A 16,700-nucleotide genomic window follows, 5' to 3' on the forward strand; every position below is an offset into this window, starting at 1 on the left:
AGCAAGCGTTTACCGAGTATCGACAAGGCAGAAATAAACCCAGAGACTGCGATCGGGTGGTACTTGGGCCAGTCTGGCCTGCAGACGCATTTTATTTGGCTCACGGCATGGTGTCTTAAATTTGAATTTGCTGCTGACACATAAAGATGGGGCGATTTCACAGGAGAATGCTGATACCGGGCTTCTCCCCCAGAATCTAAAGTCCTGGCAGAGTCAGCTCACTTCTCCATGTGGTAGTATTTTCCATAAGGGCAGCCGCCTCTTTTAGGTCAGACCAGTCCCTCTGATTCAGGTCCTGAGACTCCCAAGTGTCTGGTCGCCACCAAGACAGCCACCATCGAGGGCCCAGACACGAGCTGTTTCACTCACTACGTGACCTGCGTGGCCCTGTGTGCATTTGAATCTATGACCCCTGGTGCAGACCCTAATCTGAGGATTTTATGGTCCAGTGGAAGAGACAGATGGGGGATTTTTGTCCCTGAAGAGTGCCATGAGAGCATGGCGAGGAAGAGACTGATATTGACGAAAGGAGTCAGGTCTTTCTTCACAGAGAAGGTGAGTTTGGAAGCAGGTGTTGGAAAGGCAGTGAGAACACGCCAGGATGAAGTTGTAAAGGGCAGCCTGGATGAAGAGCTCAGTCTGTATAGATGCTCAGAGCAGGGAGCGAGCAGCGAAATCCAGTACAACGGGGTGATCGATCCTGAGCTGAGGTGGGAGAGAGGCTGTCCTCTCTTTGGTGGGATGCCGAGTGCTTGGCTCTGCCCCGCCCCAAACCAGAGACCCTGGGGCCCTTCACACCCACGTTCAGCTAGCGGAGCTCCTCCTCCAGTGCCAGAAAGCAGAGTGGGCCCGTGAGTAAGTCCCAGACCCAGCTAGTACCTTGACTAGCAGAGTCCTGCTGTCTTCCCCACCCTAGCCCAGAGAACACAGGAGGACAGAGGAGAGGGAGAAGATAAAGTAGGTCTGTCTTCACCCTCAGAGGGCGATGGGTGACTCTGAGCACCAGCCCAGTGAGTGGACAGGCTGAGTAAGTCTCCACGGTCTCCTCCCTCCCTAGCATCTTCCTCTCTGCATCCCTTGAAAGCCAGCAGTCCTCAACACGTGAATTCCCCTGGTCCTCTCCCTGGCACGTTCACACTTTCATTACCATTTATAGGCTGGTATCTCCCCAGCTGGCATCATCAACCAACCCAGAGCTGGGGTGGGGGGCAGGGGGAGACCTGTAGCATCTTATCGAATCCCCTTGGAGATGCCTAGGTCCCTCAAACACCTTTCATCCTTTTCATACCAGAACCCCCTTTCCTGCCCTTCCTCCACGTTGAAATCCTTCCATTCGTTAATCTCCTTGATAGGTGATGATGTGTCCCTGAAGCTTTTCAGATTCAAGCAACTACCAGACCCATCACCTCATACTGTTGCCAGAAATGAAAGAACTTGCCCGTGATCCAGACACCCCGATCAGGGCAGCATTTATGAGCCGGAAGAGAAATTAGCTATTGAAGATGACCTAATGCATCCCCTCACCTTGGTCCCCTTGTGCCCCAGCCTGTGTCCTGCTTTTTCTGGCAGTGAACAGAGCCATTCATGGTGGCTGTGATGAATTCTGTGTCCCCAGATGGAGCGGATACTGCTCAAGGGCAGGGACTGTCTTGCCGGGCTTGTCTTCCCCCAAATGTGGGGCGCTGCTGTGTAAACTCTGTGCCCAGTGTGTATGTGGTTCGTAGCCAGTCACCTGGCTGAATCAAAGTCTCGGTAGAAGGGATGAGAAGTGACTCTTCGCAGACCTGTCATAAGGGTATCACTTAACAAATAGTGGAGACAGGGTGCAGTGGAGCCCGAAGTGACTGGGTCAGAGGAGGGGACATCTGTAATGTCAAGGCAGCTTTGGGTCAAGAGCCTCTTTGCCTGGAGCGTTAAACATTTGAATGGGAACCTGGTGAATGCAGGGTTCGTCAGGAGACCTGCTGGGGAAAGGAAGGAGTGTAGCCCTACACCCACCTCCTGTGGGGACGTTCAGAAGCCAGAGCCTGGTGATGAGACAGAACTGTGGCTTCTCTGAAGTCCCCATCTCTGGGACTCTGGGTTATCCAGAGAATTTTGGCCAAAGGTGGAGGGACTTGGGCCAGTTTTCTACCACTTGCCTTGGTTGAATTCCACTGATGGTTTTCCCCATGCTCTTCTGTGGCTTCCCACAGTGGTCTTCTCCTGGTCTTCCTTCTGTCCACGCCATCTGTGGCTGTCACTCTGGCCATGACACTGGGGGTGGCTCTGAGTGGCCAGTGTCAGTGCCCTGGGGCTGCTGTCACTGGCCTGGGGACTTCCACACAGCAGCCTGGGAGCTGGGCAGAGTGGGTAGGACTGAGGGGCAGCAGAGCAGGACTGGGAGGAGAAGCACTTTCTAGAAAATTTCACCAATCTGGAAACAACGTGGTCTTATTATCATTAATCCAATAACAAGTTATAGTCTTTTACTCTTTAGAGAGTTTTCATAGTGCTAACTTCCTTGATTCTCACAAGTACCCTAAGCCTTGAGTATTTCACCATACCCATTTTACAGATGAGGAAACCGAGGCAGAGATTTGAATGACTTGTCTAGGGTTTGAAACCGAATCTCTTGACTCTAAAACATCTCATCATTCCACTGTAGGATTTGCTTCCCGCATCCTATAACCAGGTGGACATGACCCACCAGCACCCTCTCTGTGTGAAAGGGCACAGAGCTGGGGAGACATTCAGCACCATCCCCAATCCCTGGAACTTCCTGTCTGCTCTCTTCTGTCATTGAGATTGCCAACCTAAGGGTTCATTTTCTCTTTCCATATCACATTGAAGCACAAGGAATCCAAATCCTACTGCTGAAAGGGTGAGAAATTGGAAGGAAAGTCTCAAATTCCAACTTTGGAAGCTATGTTGGAAGAAGATACTCCATTTCATTCCTCGGTGCATTCATTCATTTATTTATCCACCAGATGTGTGTAGAGAGCCTGCTATGTGCCAGGTACTGATCTAGATGCTGGAGTTACAGGGGTGAACAAGACAGGCTAAGTCCTGTCCTCTTGGAGCTCACGTCCTGATGCCAGGTGGTTATAAGCAAGTAAATGATGAACAAAATGTTTCTGGTGGTACTAGGGGCTGTACAGAAAATGCAGAAGGGTGATGGGATGGGAAGTAACTAGCAGAGGCAGGGAGAGATCTGTTTGAGTTGGTGCTCACAAGAGATTCTTGAGGGGGGTGCACACGATAAGGTTGACAGAAGGAGCCTGACATGAGAAAACCGGGGGCAACAGCTTTCCAGGAAGAGGGACCAGGAAGGGCAAAGGGGCAAAGATTGTAAGAAAATAATATTCACGATGGCGTTTGATGATATGCACTGTCCTCACTATAGTTCAGCAACCCTGTGCTTGGTGGGAGGACTTATCCTGGAAACCTACATGCATTTAATGGGATTTCTGGGAGAAAACCAGTTCCAATTCTAGGCAGTGGATTCACAGTAGAACCTGGAGAATCAGGAACTACTTCCATCATGGGTTTACCAAGAACTGATGATGGCCTCAAGTGAGTGCTTTGGCATGATGGATGGGCAGGAAGAAAAAGCCTACATTCGCCGATTGCAGAAACTCTTGAGCCTTGAGACTGTTGTAATGGCAAACATCAGGAGGTTTTCTGAGATTCCATGGGCATGATTTTAAATACCGCTGTTGGGATTTCTAGTCTGGGTTCTGCTATTGGCTATCTGTGTTTCATTTTTTCTTGGAACAAGTCACCTAACCTCCCTCAACTTGCTACTGTTGCATTAAGTGAATGAGTTAGAGCAAATGGATTTTAAGGAACTTCCTATTCTTTTGCTGTTCATGCCTTCAAATGCCTGCATTCATCAACAGTGAGTTTTCTTTGAGTTGTAGTCTTTCTTGTGCCTCTGCTTTGGGTGAGGTTTGAGTGCTAAGTGAAAGTGAAGCATTTGGCATGGTAGCGGCTCCTTAATGTGGTAGGCGCTACTAAGAACCTCTCTTGGCATAGACCAGTGTTCCCGAAGTATAGTCTCCAGACTGACACCAACAGCAGCCCCTGAGAACTTGCTAGAAATGCAAATTCTCAGCCTCTCCCCTAGAAACCTTGGAAATGTCACCAAAAAATCCACATTTCGGCAAGGCCTCCAGGTGATTCTTGGCACACTGAAGTTTGCAAACCACTTGGGTCGAGGATGTGTTTTAAGATCTGGGGACTGCCAGTGATGGCTTCTTGTGTTTCAGTCATGCTTGTCGTAAGAAATGGTTATATTTGTAAGATGTTTATCCTACTTGGCTCGGTGAGCAGTCCTGTGGCCGTGGAGCAGAAGGAAATCTCCTGGGCCATGCTGGGACCGGGTCCCAGCTCATCATGTCCCTGTTCACTACCCCAGGGGAGCAGCTTGGAGGAGAGCATTAGCAAGGGGGAGTGCTCATCCTAGAGGAAGCCTCAAGGGGGGGCACCCCGGGCGTACTTCTGTGCAGGCTGGTTTATGTAGAGCAGGTTCTTAATTATGGTTAGCGTTCACATTTTTTTTTTTTTTTAAAGTATGGAACTGTCCTGGCTTTATACATGTTTGGCAGAAAGATCTGCTTGCACCTGTGTTGTGAAGATGGTGTCGGAAGGTCTTGGGTCCCAAGTAAAAAGTAATCTGGTGACCATGCTGTACAGCGAATTTGGACTTCTGACCCTGTTTGGTCTCTTGCCTAAATGACCCCTTATAAATCTGGAATGAGGTGACCAGATGGCCCAAATCACCCAGGACTGTCCCGTGTTTCCCCTTCCTGTCCCTCTCAGTCTGGTGTCTCGGATTTGGCCCTGCGTTGCCCACTCCTGCTGGATCTTGTCCAGTCGAGGGACAAAAACGTCTTGGTACCTTCCTGAAGAATGGGAAGAAAGGAGATTCTGGAAGCACAGACTGAACCGCCGTGACAGAGGCCGAGGAAGCGGACGCCAGAAGGGAGTGCTCCCGCACCCACAGGAGCCCCGAGGACAGCTGGCGCCGAAGGCGTGCGGGCCCAAGAAAGGGAGAAGTAAGTCCGTTTCTCTGGTAGGGCTTAGAGGAGGGTTAGTACTAAGTAGGGGTCGGGAGGCGGGGCTGGGATGGCCCCTCCTGGGCCAGAAGGCAAAGGCTGGGAGGCAGATGGCCCACGCAGGAGGGCACAGGCGAGGAACATGAGTGCTTCAGCCCAAGCTGGCCTGGCCTCTCTGCTTATGCCTTCTGCCCCCTTTCCGAATTCTTTTATCTCTGTGCATCCCTGGCCCTTCCTGTCCTTCTCTTGGCCCTGCCTCCCTTGTTAGCCCCTTGTGCTGCTTCCCACTCCAAGCTCCTGCTGTGTCTGGCCCACTGTCCGCTCCAGTCCACTCGCCTTGTTTCTGTCCATTGCTGACATGATGATGACAGGAGAATGATAGAGTCCAATCGTGATAAGTGCTCTCCCTGTTCACAGATGCCAGCAATGACCTCGAGCCACCCACAGCCGTCCCCGAGCCGTCCGCCCAGGACCACGGAATGGAGGACGCACAGCGAATCTCACTCGCTTGGCAACTGCAAAAGCAGGAACAAAGGCCACAGAGGCTGAAGAAGCGGCAGGGGTCTGGAAGCTTTCAGAATAACCCTGAGAAAATCGCCTACTGAATTACAACCAGTTTTGCCAACAGATGTTGTGAGAAGAGGCCCCCAATGGCTCCCATCACACCTGGATGCCATTTCTCGTGGACTTTGAAGATCTCACCTCTGCCTTTCTGAGCAGGTCGTTCCCGTTTCGGCTCTGGTAGCTCTGCTTAACCTTCTCGATGAGAAAATGTTAACTTTTTTCATCTCTGAGTCCTGGATTAAACTGTCTTACCTGAAACTGGGTCATTTTAGGCTAGAAGCACTTCGAAACATTGTTGTTTCTCAGGAGTTGGCAAGTTCGTGGCCCACTTGTTTCCCGTGTGAGCGGGGGTCCACTTCTGACAGCTGCTACCTGGCCTGGTCAGTGTGTCTCCTGGTAGGCTCCTCGGTGCTTTCCTTCCCCTTCCCCGCCCCCATCGCCCTGCCCCAGGTGAGACTCATGCAATGGTGAGGACCCTGGTTTATGTAGAGCAGGTTCTTGGTGAGGACCCTCCTGGTGAGGACTGTAGTGGATACGCTGTGGCTGGGTGTGTGAGAGAAAGTCTGGTCTGGTGGAACCAGGTTCTTTGTAAGATGGGGGGCGATGGAAACGTGGCTCCATCCCAGGTAGCTTTCTCGGAAGCCCGCCCTCACATCAGCCATTCCCCTGGTTCCACCGTCAGCCTCTTCCTCTCACCTGCTCCAGGGTAGTGTTCTTTTCTTGATTCAGTTAAAAGTAACATTGGTTGTTTTTTCCTTATTGAAAAGTGTCACATGCTTATTATAAAAACATCAGACCTACAGACAAAAAAAAAAAGAAAGAAAAGAAAAAGAAAAAAGAAAAAAAACCAGCCCCAAATCCTATTTACCACAAAGACAACCATTGATTTTCTGTTAAAGAGCCTTTCATATATATGTGATGCTATACATACCGACCTGCTCGCACACATATGAATATATATATGCACATATGTATAATCAAAGTATAAATGTAACCACAGTGTCACAGTGCCACATATATTCTTTGATAACACACCTTGTCATTTAATGCCTTATCATGAGCATTAGCTTTCTATATCAGCTTTTCTTAATGATTAAGTAATGCCTTTAATTACAGAAGAGACAACCGAGACCAGAAATATAAAGCGATTTTCAAAAAATGAGGGCACTAAGTGATTTAGTATAAGGGAGCAAAGCCAAGTGACTACAATTCAAAGAATACACATCCTCCCCTCCTTTTTTTTTTTTTTTTTGCCATGAGTTTCATGGGTCTATCACAATTGTAGTGTAAGAGTACTCAATTATGGAGCTAGACCATCCTTTATTTACCTAATTTCATGTGCTTTGATGTTTAGGTTGTTTCCAATTTTTCTCTGTTTTAGCCAGCATTGGTAATAATGAACATGGTTCTAGTTAATCTCCATATGATTATTTCCTTAAGGTAAATCTCCAGAAGGAGATCAAAGGACAATTAGTGAAGGTTGCAAAGACCTCGGAGTTTGGAGCCTGCACTAATTGCTTGGCACCCAAGTGCATTAGAGCCTGGGCTACTGGGAAAGCTGCATGTGCCCTTTCTTTGATGACTTTATATATCCACACTTGGGGATCTCTGGCCTCCTTTCCCTTGCCCAGAACAGAGCATACCCATGAATGACAGCTAAGTAAAGCAGATGGCGAATGAGGGAGCGGTGTCTCTCTGGGTTTGGTATTGGGGTCTTTCTCGTGGTTCCTCATTGGATGCTGTGAAATAGTCATTCATTCATTACCCATTTATGGAGCAGTCCCTGTTGCAAGGCAATGAGCTGGAGGCTGAGAAGGCATGGGTGAATTAAACAGGGTCTCGAGCATCCTTGGGAAGATCCACAGCCTAGAGAAGGCCAATGACTGATAACACACACACACGCCATAGCACAGCAAGAGGAAAGGTGTAAGTTTGCTTGTACCCACACAGGAGACAATTTGGAACAATCCAAAAGTCTCAAAGGAAAAACAGGAAACCACGCATAATCCACTGGCCCATTCATAACACCTGTCATTTTTGAGTGTGCCCTTTAGGCTGGGACACGTGCTTGTGGTCACCCTCACTGGATAGCACCTCCTCGAAGGAATTGTCTCGGTGCCTCCAAAGGCACCAGCTTATCCAATGTATTCTGAAATCTGTTAAGTCTGAAATCCAAATGGGAGGAAACAAAATGAAAGGTAAAGGGATTCATGACTTAAACAAAGTCTCCATGTTTTATGTATGTAGGGAAACTTGCATTAATTCATGTCCTTCTGCTTGATGGAAACGTTTTCAAATATTTCATTATGAAAGTAACGATCTCATTTAAGAAAATATGGGAACTAGAGAGAAGGAAAACTGTCCTCCTTTTTTCAGCATCCTACCCCAGGGCTGGTAACATTTTTGGTCTTCGCCCAGAAAAATTTGTATTAAGATGGTGTTGAGGACAAGAACAGAGGCATATGGGAGTTTTGTGAGTTTTTTCCCCCCCAATTTTTATTTATTTATTTATTTTTTCCAATTTTTATTTTTAATTAAACATGTTTAATTATTGATTATATTCACTTTGTTCAAAATGTAAATAGTACAGAAACATAGAGACCGAAAGTCTTTATGGTTCAGCCATCTAGATTCCTGGAGGTACCCAGTGCCATCAGTTTCTTGTGACTCCTCCTAGAGCTTCTCATGCATATAAAACAATGAATGTATATAAAATATGAGTTTTTAATGGAGGGCTTGGCAATATTAGTACTGAATGTTCTAGGTTTAGCCTAAACTATCCTTGATGTTAGTGGCAGGCCTGGGACACAGGTGGAGAAGAAGAGAGAAAAGGACAAAAGGGTGTGTGAGAGAGAGAGCGCGAGCGAGCACGCATGCGTGAATGAGAGTAGGTGGTTGTCACTAAGGGAGATCGTGCAGGGAGGATGAGAAGCAAAAGGAAAGAACAACTGTACAGTCATTCATTTATCCAACTGGTATTTATTGAGCAGCTGTTATGTGCCAGAATACTATTCTAGACCCTGGAGAATCAGGAGGGAACCAAGTGTTCCTTGTCCCTGTAGATATTGTTTGAAAATGGAAGGTAGTAGATCATGAACATAATAACTAAGTAAATTATAGTCTGTTAGAATGTGGTAAGTATATGGAAAAAAATAAGTAGGATGTAGGAGATAGGGAGTTTCAGGAAATAATTCTGAAGTGAGTGGTCAGGGTAGGCTTCATTGAGGAGGGGGCATATGAGTGAAGAGTTGAAGGAGGTAAGAGAGTGAACCCTGTGGATATTTGGGGAAGGAGCACCCACAGCAGAGTAGGCAGTGCAAAGGCCCTGTGGCAGAAGTGTGAGGCTTGGAGGCGGTCAGCAGCCACCCTTCTGCCCCTCACCGCTGCCAAGTCTATTCTTGGTGGCCTCTTCACTAAGGCTGGCTTTCCTCAGGTCCTGAAGAAGCCAGGGTCAGGCTGGTGTGTTCTATCTACAGAGCTGAGATTATGCTAACATTAGTTTTTCCTTCCTCTGAATTTTGATCCAAATGTTTTATTTTACTCTTTCTAAGGATAATTCTGTGGTCTGGATGTTAATTTAGTCCAACTAAGAAAAAACGGGGGGTGGGAAGAAGTAGTATTGTTGTAATAGGAAAAGCGAGATTGAGGTGCTCAGGGGTTCTCCACCTGAAACTGATCCTGCCCCTTGTTTTCTAGCCTTTTGTATTGGGCACATTATCCATCCTCTCTGGTACTCGGTTTCCTCGTTTGAAGTTGAAGGGGGTGTACTTAGATGGCTTTAGGGCTGTTCTCGGACTGTGTCAGCCACTGAGATAAGAAGTGGTGTCGGATGATGTCTAGCAGTTCTGCAAAGGGAGGCAGGGAAGATGCTGCCCGCAGAGGACTCTGTGCGCATGCTAATACGTGCCGCCACCCGATTTCCCTCTTGGGCTAGACGAGCTCAGCTTCGCCCTTAAAATAGAATATTCCATCTGAGTCAGTCCCCAATCCCTGATGGTAACAGAGGAGACACCGCCACACTGCTAATTGCATTCTTCTCCCTGTCTCCTTTAAGCCTGGAAAGGGTTGATTTCCTCCATGCCCCAGAGCCACACTGATACTCTGCTGGCATGGACAGGGCCGTGGTGGGATCTGAGCCTCCTTCTTTTGTTCTCTTTTGGTTTCAGAGCTTCCCTCCTCTCTTTGCTATCACCAGTTCATGTGGCTGGAGACTTCCAGCTGCCCTGGTGAGTGAGGCAGTGGGGAGGAGAGGGAGTGTGCCATTGGCATCGCCGCTGCTCCATGTGGAGCAAGATCGCTGTGAATTTAAAAATCGGGATGCACGTAAGAGGCTGTGGGGGCAGAGCTGGAGCCTTTAGCGAGTTCCTGGAGGAGGACAATGATAAACACAATAAAAGACTGTTCTCTTTCACTCTTAAAGTGTGAGGCACCTTGGTTGTAGTTACTTGCTCGCCCATTTCTCCATTGCCCCTGGTTTTTCTTCCACTGCCCGTCTTCTGCGTCCTTGGCTCCTGTCCAACAGGGCAACTGAAGAGCTGCTTCTTCCCTTCCTGGAGTTCTCTTGTTTTGCTCTTCTGATGGGGGCATCATGTTCCCTCCGCGCGGTGGGGTGGGGTGGGGTGGGACATGCATGCTCGCACACCTGCAGCTGAAAATGGATTCTGAGAGGCTTAATGTACTGAAATCAACTTCCGAGTTACGTGATTTTCCCAATCCCTTTTAAAATACGTACTGCATACAAAAATCCCTCTATTACTTTTTACATTTCATGTGATGCCCTTTGTCTCCATCAACTGTTGTGGAGAGAAATTTTATTTGGAATATTCATAACAAGTCTATCGCTAATTATCACTTTAACAATGTGTTATGGAGTGTATCCATGCAGTCATCTGGAAAGGCACATATGCCACGAAATTTGGGATTTGCTGTGTACTGTGTGTGCCCACTCTTAGTGCTTCACCAGATCTTTGCTCCGGGAGGAAGTGGAGGTACTCTGTAAGGGAGAATGGAGGACTGACCTTGTAGCCGAACGCAGGCATCCCTCAGTCCTGTCCTCATAGCAACAATTTCCAGGCTCAACCGCTTTTGAGTGTAAGAAAACCCTTCATGTGAAACAAAATCGGTCCGCACAGCGAAGCCCTGTTCTGGAAAGCTACAGAGATGGGATCTGAGGTCACCCCCAGCCTGCGCCAGGTGGAGAGATTCCAGACAGATCTAATCACAGGCGAAGAAGAGGCCGCTGGCCTTAGTGCCTTTCTGATGCTGGCAAGAAGGGTGGGCCTCAAGTTGCCCTGGGATTGGCAGACCTGAGAAGCAAATGCAAAGGATCTACAGCGTCTCCTGTCTCCTGAGGGGACAAGAAAGAATGCCCATTTCTTTCTTCCCGCTCTCTTTTCTCCTGGGAAGGAGAATGAACTCATGCTGAGTTCCGTCTTCGGGATGCTCAGTGAGTCTAAGCCTGGGGAGTGTGGGATTACATCATCACAAGGGCCCTGGGAACTCTTCCACCTGGGGCTTCGGGATGGAAGTGGGCGGAGCCCTAGAGGCTGCCAGCCAATGAGGGCAAGAGAAATGGAGCAGGGATGGAGTACTCAGTCCAACAGCTCAGTACTGGTGCAGTAATAAACCACGTGGCCTGTAGGGGGTGCTAGCAACAGCTTAGCTGGGAAGGACCTGCCAACCCTGGCTCCGTGGAACCCTGTGGATCTCTGTGGGTCCTACTATTAATGCTGGCGGCGGATTCGGGGCTCAGTCTTTTCTGGGTATCCTTGGAGTGTTCTGAGGGAGGTACTTTGGGCTGCTGCAGAGTTGACTGTGTTACAATGAGCTTTTTATAAAGAGTTCTTACTGCATCTGGAGCCTGGTTGACTAGATGTCCCTCTAGAATGATAACAGTAATTATTATTTATTGAGTACTTACTATATGCTAGGTGCCTCATTCATCAACAGGTTACATTAACAAGGAGCATTAATGAGGAGTTTACGATGCATCAAAGTCTCAACTCACGTCACAGGTGGAGGAGGAAGCTCCCACTGGAGTCCTCATTCACGTGGGAAGAAACTGAGGCTCAGAGTGTTAGCCAAGCTGTTGTAAGTGGTCCTGCTGGGAAGCCGCATGAGGGAAGGCAGCAGTTTTAGGCCTGTCTTTCCACAGTGGTGTTCCTCTTTCCCACTGTAAAGCAGCAGGAGAAACAGTACCCCAAGGAACAAGTGGGGTGAATGTCAAAAAGATAGGGTGTTTCCTGGCTCTGTGCTGTCGGAGGATGATGCTGGCTCTGGACCGGGCTCATCCGTGCTGTGCAGCGTTCGGCTCTGGGGCTTTGCCCCTGTTTAGGGTCCATTGTGAAAAGTCAGTGCTGGCTGCTTCCTTAAGGACTTGATTTAATAAACCTTGGCTTTCTGACTGGTTTGGTTTCTTTGTTTTTGTCTGAGCTTGTGGTGGGATCCTGGAGTTGAGTGGGAATGCATGGAGAGGGATCATTCTGGGTGTATGTAAAAAGCGAGCCGCCACTAACAGATTCTGATGCCGTCCTCATCCATGGGCAGGTGGCCGTGGGCAGGGGCACAGTGTGGAGCAGGATGGGCGGAAGAGGTGGTAGGGTTTGTAGGTGGAGATGCTGGCTGGCTTTGTTGTGGTCCAGCCCGGTCCCCTATAACCATGAACTGCACCAATGCCACACTAATAGGTGGGTGATTCAGCTCCTTCCTGCATTTTATTACCGGACAGAGACTGTAACAGCCCTTTGATTTAGCTAGTTAATAAAGTAAGCTATCAGGCCACTGTTTAACTACTGACTGGATCGCCTGGGGCTTGTTGCTTTCTGGGAAGCTTCTGATATTGTTTTAGAATTGAAAAGGGAAAGTGTGATTTGTAGGCCTTCCACTCCTTCCTGGGCCGTCCCTCTGTCCCTCACCACCCACCCCTGCCCAGGCCCAGCCTGCAAGCACCCTTCCCCTGTCAGGCCTCCTCACCGCTGCCTCGTCTGCTGACTGGCTGGCTGGCATGGCCGGGGATCTGATTGGCTCTTGGGTATCATGCCTAGAGGTTACTATCTGAGATGTGTCAGAGGGAGGGAGGGCATTGTATGAGAATGGGGGGGGCAGATTTCCAGGTAGGACCCTATATTTGTCTCTGAGGATGGCTGGAACAAATTGCCACAAACTGGGTGGCTTAATATGACAAATTTATTCTGCCCCAGTTTTGGAGGCCAAAATCCCAAGGTTTCAGGGTGTCTGTCGGGCCATGCTACCACCGAAGGCACTACAGAAGAACCCAGCCTTGCCTCTTCCTAGCTTCTGATGGTTGTCGGCAATGCCTAGTATTCCCTGGCACATAGGTGTGTCACTCCAGTCTCTGGCTCTGTCATTATATGGCATTCTCCTTATGTGAGTATTTTATGTCTTATCTTTCAAGAATACCAGTCATGTTGGATTTGGGGCCCAACCTAATCCAGGATGACCCCATCTTAACTAATTACATGTGCAATGACCCTATTTCCAAATAAGGTCATCATCTGAGGTCTGGATGGACACAAACTTGGCGGGGGTCATGATTCACCCCAGTCCGAGCCCTTTTGGAACAAGTGAAGAAGGTATGGGGAGCATGGTGAACGGATTGTCAGAAGGAGGTGTGGAGAGGGCTGGGTTCAGGTGTTCCAGACAGTTCTAGCTGGCATGGTCCAGTGAACTTCCTGTGATGTTGGAAATGTCCTATAGCTATGCTGCTTAAAAGGGTGGCTATAATAGCCACTTGAAATGCAGCTAGTCCAACCTTGGAACTAGATTTGAAGTTGGATCGCATTTAAGTTAATTTAAATAGTCACGCATGACAAGTGGCTGCCATATTGGCCAATGAAGTTCTAGACTCTCCGGAGACTGAATTAGGAGAAGGAAGGTGTGAGTGTTTTCGAAGTTTGGGCCCATTCATTTGCATCCAGGTGGTTACCAGGTGTTTACAGAGCTGAGCAAGGTCGACCATGGCTCATTTCCCTCCTTGACCAGGAGAAGGATGTCACATGAAGCCCTCTGCTGTGACTGCACGTCACAGAGTAAGCCAAGCTGCAACTCACTTGGGGTCCTCGCACCCTGAGGTGGTGCCCATTAGTTAGGGCTGAGTCGGCACCCTCACTCACAGTATCCACACAAATAGAACATTCTCACTGCCCGCGGTTGGGGGCAGGGTGCTGGTGCTCACACTCTGGGCCCTGTGAGTCTTTGGTGTCATCCCCTAGAATGCTCCTATGGGCAGGTTAGGAAGGGGATGCCAGGCAGATGCCCACAGGTGGCCCTTCCTTCATCTCCAGGGTTGGAGAAGGCTTCCTGGAGGAGGCATTGATGAAACCGAGATCTGTTTCTGCTGCAGAGAGCCTCGTGAGTCAGGAGGGCTTGCAGAGTCAGAGGAATCTCAGCAGTTATCAGCACAGTGGTCTCAAAAGTTCTTAAACCACCAGAGCCTCATCAAAGGAAAAACCATTTGAACTCTAACAGGGGGCTGCTTTGATTGGCGGGGGAGGGGGAGAAGGCCGGAGACCTTGTAGGGCTCTACCTTGTCTTCCCTGTGGACCCTGAAGCCCAGAAGGAAGAAACCACAGGACGAGGCTGTCTCCCTACTGACAGACCAAGAAGTAGAGGTCCAGAAAAGTTGAGAAATTTGATGAGGGCACACAGGAAGTCGTGTGATGAATGTTATTGATTGACAGATTTCTGATGGTACGTTCCTGAGCCCTCCCAAAATCCTTGACCCCTTTTTTGACAGACAATAACTTAGTTCGGTTATCAGGTCTTATGAGCAAATGGTGGGAGATCTGTTCCAGGATCAGATGCCCTTTCTGACTTTAATCCCATTAGGAAATGGTGTTTTCTTTCATTGCTATTTTTATTTTGCAGTCTAGCTGAGATTTATAGGTGGCCCTAAGTTATGCATGGTTACCCCTCTTCGCTGCCATGAATCAAATACCCCCAACATGCCAGGTAACAGGCAAAGTCACCTCCCTGTGTCACTTAATCTCCTCGACTTGACTGAGTATTACTGACCTGTTGTATAGATGAGAAAACTGAGGCTCAGAGAAGTGGAGACAGGATTCCAAGCCTGTGCTCTTTGCATTGGAAGATGCCGCCCCCTTAGGAAGTAGGGGATCAATGTTAACGCCCTGCATGAATTAGAAGGTCCTGAAAACATCAGAGTATCACTTCTTCTTCTTCTTCTTCTTCTTCTTTTTTTTTTTTTTAAGATTTTGACAGACAGAAATCGTAAGTAGTCAGAGAGGCAGGCGCAGAGAGAGGGAGAGGTAGGCTCCCTGCCGAGCAGAGAGCCCGATGTGGGGCTCGATCCCAGGACTCTGAGATCATGACTTGAGCTGAAGGCAGAGGCTTTAACCCACTGAGCCACCCAGGCACCCCCAAGAGTGTCACTTCTGGGTGAAGATCAGATGATGCAATCTTCCACAGGGAAGGGGAGGCCAGAACTGAGGCTGAGCACAAGCAGATGGGAAGGAACCGAGCACCCAACAACCATGCTGTGGTGTCTGAAAGTGTAGAAAGAAAGCAAGGAGCAAGCCGACAGAATTTGGAAAGGGAGAAGAGCTTATGGTGGTTAGTGTTAGGGATGGCAGGGGTGGCCAATCAAGGACAGCGTGAGGGATCCTTAAGCTGATGGAAGTGTTCTGTAACCTTCCTGTATCGATGCCAATGTCTGGGTTTGACACTGTGGCGTTATAATATAGTTTCATGGCATGTTATCACTGGGGAAGACAGTGAAAGGCATGTGGAATCTCTCTATATAATTTCTTATAACTCCACATCAATCTATAATGATTTCAACACATTTAATTAAAAAAATACATATGGGGCACCTGGGTTAAGCCTCTGCCTTCAGCTCATGTCATGATCCCAGGGTCCTGAGATCGAGCCGCATCAGGCTCTCCGCTCAGCAGGAAGCCTGCTTCCCCCTCTCCCTCTGCCTGCCTCTCTGCCTACTTGTGATCTCTCTTTCTCTGTCAAATAAATAAATAAAAATCTTTAAATACACACACACACACACACACACACACACACACACACACACACACACCATGGGGAGAAAAGAAAGGAGTTTGGGGTCATTTGAGTCAACGGGGCAGAATTTGATTCCCTTCACACCCTGAAAGCAGTGCTCAAACATTTTTTTGCAGCCCAGGTGTACCACATGTCTGCTTCAGGGGCATCTAGGCAGAGGCACCAAAGCCACACACCCCTGGGAGCCACTATGGTGTAAGGCAATAGGAGAGAGAGGGACAGAGGCCAGTCAGAATCCCCAGAGGGACAGATCCTGGTCAGGCAGGCCATAATCTCTGAATACAAGCTGGGTACCAGGCATTCTCCCAGGGCTGGGGACTCAGGGGTCAGAAAACCAGCATGCCTAGCTGTAATTCTTGTGTTGTAGAGGGCGGGCCAGACAATACACATGGAACAAGGAAGGGAAGACAACATGTCAGAGGCTGATAGGAGCTATGGAGAAGACGAGCACAAAGCGTGACAGAGGGACTGAGGCGGGGCTGCTTTTGCTGGAGTGGTCAGAGAGGGCTTCTCTGAGGAGGTGACATTTGAGGAAGTCCTGAATGACAAGAAGGAGACAGCTGTCTAGGAGGAGCAGATACAAAGTCCCGGAGACAGAATGTGCTTCTTGTGTTTGAGGCGACATGAAAGCCATTGTGTGTAAGGGGTGGGGTGGATGGGAGGAGGGGAGACAGGAGAGACAGACAAGGGCCAGATCCTATAGACTCTTGGAGGCTTTGCTAAGGAGCTGGTATTGAGAAGCCCCTGGAAGATTCTAAGTAGGGGAGGGACATAATCTTCTGTGTGGGGGGTGGATTTTAGAGGGGCAAGGGTGGAAAAGTAGAGGGACATGCTGTGCTATTGCAGCAGTCCAGGCGACGTGGTGGCATGGCTAGGGTTTGGCAGTGGAAATGTTGTGCTTGGAGAGACCCTGGAGGTAGAACCAGTGCTAGTTAGAACATAGGTTGGTGGGAAGAAGAAAAGCCAGGACGACCCTTACGTGTGTCAGTCCCATCCAAGGGGACAGGTCATATTGCTTTGGGCCCTTGTGCATTTCCTTCAGGG

At 48.8% G+C, this 16,700-nt stretch overlaps 1 long non-coding RNA gene across 1 annotated transcript in view; it reads left to right on the top strand.

Moving 5' to 3' along the window:
* LOC308341430 overlaps positions 1-6,408 on the top strand; it is a 156,014-nt gene extending 149,606 nt beyond the window's left edge. Inside the window, exons 3-4 of the long non-coding RNA XR_013966708.1 lie at positions 4,804-5,039; positions 5,457-6,408. This is a non-coding gene — a long non-coding RNA (uncharacterized lncRNA). The remainder of the gene's footprint in view (positions 1-4,803; positions 5,040-5,456) is intronic.
* Positions 6,409-16,700: the final 10,292 nt, after the last annotated feature.

Source organism: Martes martes (assembly GCF_963455335.1).
Source record: "Martes martes genome assembly, chromosome: 4".
Lineage (NCBI taxonomy): Eukaryota > Metazoa > Chordata > Mammalia > Carnivora > Mustelidae > Martes > Martes martes.